Consider the following 5,059-nt stretch of genomic DNA (forward strand, 5'->3'; position numbering starts at 1 on the left):
GTGGTGGAGACAAGTTCTTTGCTAACATCTGTGGAATTGACAATATGAAAACATGCTTAGGATGGTATTGAACTAAGTTTTATGCAGAGTAGATCTCTTGAAATTAGTGAACTTGACTAAGTTGAATGCCACCCCCACGGCCCATCACAGAATTAGGAAGACCAGCTCTACATTCAAGTGTTCCAAAACAGTTTGGATTTGGATTTGGATTTGATATCCCACTTTTTCACTACCCAAAGCAGTCTCAAAGCAGCTAACAATCTCCTTTCCCCTCCTCCCCCACAACAGACACCCTGTGAGGTGGGTGGGGCTGAGACACTTCAAAGAAGTGTGAGTAGCCGAAGGTCACCCAGCAGCTGCATGTGGAGGAGCGGAGACGCGAACCCGGTTCCCCAGATTACGAGTCTACCGCTCTTAACCAGTACACCACAATCTGCATCCTGAAAGCAACCTGGTATGTCACACTTACTAAAAGACTGGCACCTTGAGACCAATCACAATTGGAAGTGATTTTCAATACCTGCATTGATGTCAGCCCCTAGTTGCTGGAATGCAAATTCTCAGCATGCATTAAACTACTGCCCTCAGTGGACCATAGCTCAGTAGTAGAGCACTTGCTTCACCCCAAGGAGGTTCCCTGTTCTGCCTGAAGTATCTCCAGGGAGGGGCAGGAAAGAGACACTTTGTGAATCCTGGAGAACTTCTGCCAGTAAGTGCAGAGCAGTGGGAGGAAGTAGATCAGATCAGCAGGCTGGGATGTTATCTCCTCCAACTTTCAATCACCTGATGTCACAATGATGTGAGGTGATCGTCACAATGATGTGAGGTGATCCATTTTTTAACTTTATGCACAATCAGCTGATTATGATGACTTGCAAAGCTCTGTGTGTAACAGTATGCAAGCCTTGGCCACCAGTTGATTGTGAGGTTTTCCAAAGAGTGCCATCGATCAGTTGCAAATCTCTTTGGTCCAGTGCTGTCTTTACTTACCCCACACTTGAGGTCATGTGTAACGGGGGGGGGGGGTGAGTGTCGCTTTGTTGTTACAGCCCCACAGGCCTAATGGGGAACTGTACGTCTGAACACCTGCACAACTTAGGGCATTACTATATTAGAGTAATGGTCTCAAGATTGAAATGTGGTGAATCGGTCTATTTTTACTTATATTGCAGAACTAACTTCTGGGAAGCCACTTTTTGTAACTTCACAAATCTACATATTTGCATCTTGTACTCTGTTCAAATGATTGAAGCTGGTGGGGTTTTTCTTGCATTGACGAACTGAATAAAGATTATATTTAAAAAGTGCATTTTTCCAACTGCTGCACAGAGATGAAATTCACAGCTGGAAATGGGGACCATACAAGCAAGAATGCTTCATAATCCATGAATAAAATAACATTTAAAACCGGTTTGGTCTGTGGTTTGATATTTAAATCATTCTAACTACTTACCTTTTGAAAATCTTTCCTTAAATCTACTGTATACACACTTTTAAATCTCCATTGCAATTCATCTTCTGACCTAGTGAGTAAATCACACCATGCCAAAGGCTTCCCTGTAAGCTTAGTAGAATAGGAGGAGAGGTCCTCTTGTGGATTAGTAACTGTTAAGAAACAGGAAGCGAAGAGTAGGAATAAATGGATTCAAAATGATCTCTTCAAGGAGGCAGTGAAATGGTAAAGGCAATTCAATCCAAGCAAGTGTAAATTGATACACACTGGGGCGAATAAAATAAAATCTTTAAATTACATATATATGCTCAGTGGATCTGGAGTCAAAGAAGTGATCTCACATGCCATCTGGTGGAATCTAGTTAAATTACAGCTTGCAAATTTAATTTCTGAAATTGCGACCCCTGGTGGATAGAAAAAGAAATGATTGTTAAAAATTTGCTTAAATTTGTGTTTAGTGCTTATAATGGCAGGGCAAAAAGATGTAGTTACACCAGGGGAAAGAAGTCCATCAAGACAAGAGGAGGAGAAGGATGGAAAGGACTGGGAAGGCCTGATGACAGAAATAAGGAAAGAACTTAAACAGAGTGAGCACAACATTGAGGAAAAAATTGTTCTGATTTTACGAGCGATTTTGGGCTCCATGACTCGAGAAAAAAAATGTCTGAGGTACTGGAGACATTAGACAAAAAAATTGAAAATGCAGTAGGAGAATTAACAGGCAAAATAAAGGTTTTAACTGTGAAGTCCATGGTGATGGAGGACTCGATTAAGAAGACACAGAGTGAGGTGAAAGAGATGGGGAGATTGGATTTCCTCATTTTTCCATCTTTGTGCTAACAAGACTCTTGCTGCTGTTGTAGTGTACATGAACAAACTATTTGTTTTCCTTGGCAGGTCTTGTCCTGAAATCCCTAACAAAAATGCTTCTGGTTTTTTAACTAATGTCAATTTGAACATTTTTTTTCAATTCATTATATATCATCTCCCAAAATTTTTTGACTTCCCTACATTCCCACCACATATGATACAAAGTACATTCTTTTTCTTTACATTTCTAACATGTATTTGATCTGGTTTTATACATTTTTGCCATCTTAACTGGTGTCATATACCATGTGTACATAATTTTCATATAGTTTTCCTTCAAAAGAGAACAATCTGTAAATTTCAAATCTACTGTAATGGTGCTGGTTGCTTCCTCATGAGTAATCCTCTCCAAATTATGTGACTGGTTTTTACAGAGTTTTATTATATACATATGTACAAGACAGAGCAACAAAAAGCATGACTGTTCTATCTTGAATCAGAATCCGGAAGCACCACACTTCGGGACTTTCGCCAACAGAACACGCTAGGCGTTCTGAATCTCCTCCTCTCTGTGCACCTCTTTTTCCCCCTCCACTGTTGGGGTGATGGAACTGCCACTGGAACTGCCAAACTGGGGAGCCGGTGCTGTCTCCTCTGGCACCTCCCCCTCCTGCGTGCCCTGGTCCGACCCTCCAACACTTCTGTAACGAACCCAGGGACTTTGCCACCAATTAATATGCGGCAAACCCAGTCCCGGCGTTGTCACTAAACTTTCGGGGATCCTTCTTAATATGTGATGAAATGTCCTCCCTCTCTATTACTAAAACCACCACCACCCCACTTCTCCTGCTGCCTTAAAATTGAACTCCTGTTACTTGGGTTTCTTAGTAAAGAGAGTCTTCCAGCTTACATGGCCTGGTATCATGAGAAACTCTAGGCTGTTTGACGGAATAACCTCCTGCCTACAGTAAAGGGTCTCACTCAGTTTGATTCCCCACTGCAAAAGTTTGCCCTTTCCACTCTGGCAACTTTGTAGCACCCCAGGTTATCCTCCTAAGCCTCCTCAGTGTAACTCTAAGACACAAACCGTTGCCTCAATTCCCGAGGTAAGTTTTGTCCTCTATTGAGCCACCACTTCTGTGAGTTTATATACCCAGCTGGAATAATTAAGCACATCCACTAACATTTAAGAAAGCTTTATTTAGACTAGATGACTTTTAAAAGCGTAATGGTTTCATGTGTACAGGCTCTTAGATCATATTCTTAGTTTCAATTAACAATGGCTAGATAATATAATTCAATTAAACTCCTCAGAACACTTTAAGATCTCCTACACCTTCCCACACTCTCCCTCGCTCCCACAACCCTCTCCACCGAATTAACTGACTCCCATTCCTTTTAAACTCCTGGCAGTCCCGCCCCTCAGGAATGGAATGCGTCATTTATCCAGGAGGTTGGGGTTTAACTCTCTGCACCCTGGAGTTCTTTTGCCCACCAGGCCAATCCGTCACATCTTCCCTCTGGGAACCTTCCCCTCTCAGCATCCTCAAGGCTCTGCACCGCTTCCTGAGGGTCAGTACCACCTTCTGCGGACTGCTCTGAAGCGCTGCCATCCCGGGTTCCTGCTGCATTCGAGAGCCCCTGTCCCCACTTCCTGGACTCTCCGCTGACCCCTGGTGGTCCCCTGACATCTACCTTCCACAATTTTTTCCAATCCTCAAATTGTATGTTATGTCCTATATCTTGCGCCCATTTAATCATAACTGATTTAACCTCTTCATCTTTCGTTTCCCATTCTAGCAGAATACTATATCCTTTCTTCAGTAGCTTCGCATCTTCTTCTATAACCTCTTTTTGGAATCTAGAAATTGTATAGCTAAACCCTTTTTTGTTGTCTTCCTTATAAATCTCATTTAGTTGTCTGTAATGCAACCAACTCTGAACGTGGTCTTTTATTTCATCATAATCTTTTAATTTCCATTTTTCTTCTTGATCTCCCAGTAAGTCTCTGTATGCAGGCCACTTCCCCTTTTTGCCAAGCGGTTTGAGTAACGAAGCTTCGATTGGTGATAGACACCAAGGTGTTTTTTGTTCTATTAGGTCTTTATACCTCTCCAATACTCTCATTAATGATCTCCTAATTATATGATTATAAAATCCTTTATGTACTTTCCCTTTCCCATACCATAAGTATGCATGCCATCCATATCTGTTGTCATGACCGTCCAAATCTAATGTTTCTTCCTTTTCCGGTTTTATCCAGTCCCTAATCCAAACCAAACAGGTAGCCTCATAGTACAATTTGAAGTCTGGGAGGGCAAAGCCTCCTCTTTCTTTTGCGTCTGTAAGGATAAATGTTAAATCGGTAAAGACTTAAGGCAAAGAAATTTCAAAGTTCAGGAAGAATTGACTATATATGGACCTCCAAGGAGTCAACCCAAGGAGTGAATAAAATTGAGATTCTCCCAAGAATGTTATCAGATCATAATTCAATATACATGGAGTTGAAAGGGAAGGACCAATCCTCCTTCAGATGGAGAATGAATGAAAGTTTATTTGACGATCAAAAAGTTGTAGAAAAAGCAAAAGAGACTATAATAGACTATTTTAAATGGAATTTAAACAAAGGAACTGGAATTGTCATGGTAAAGCTGTCATGAGAGGTTTTTTTGATACAACAAAATAGTTTCCAAAAAAGAGAAAGAGAAAAGAAGAAGGAAGAAATCCTGAATCACCTCATGGAGAATGAGAAATTGTTAACATCAAAACCTAAGGATGAACAAATAAAACAAAATA

Source organism: Zootoca vivipara, chromosome 5 (genome assembly GCF_965207765.1).
Source record: "Zootoca vivipara chromosome 5, rZooViv2.hap1.1, whole genome shotgun sequence".
In the NCBI taxonomy this organism is placed as follows: Eukaryota; Metazoa; Chordata; class Lepidosauria; order Squamata; family Lacertidae; genus Zootoca; species Zootoca vivipara.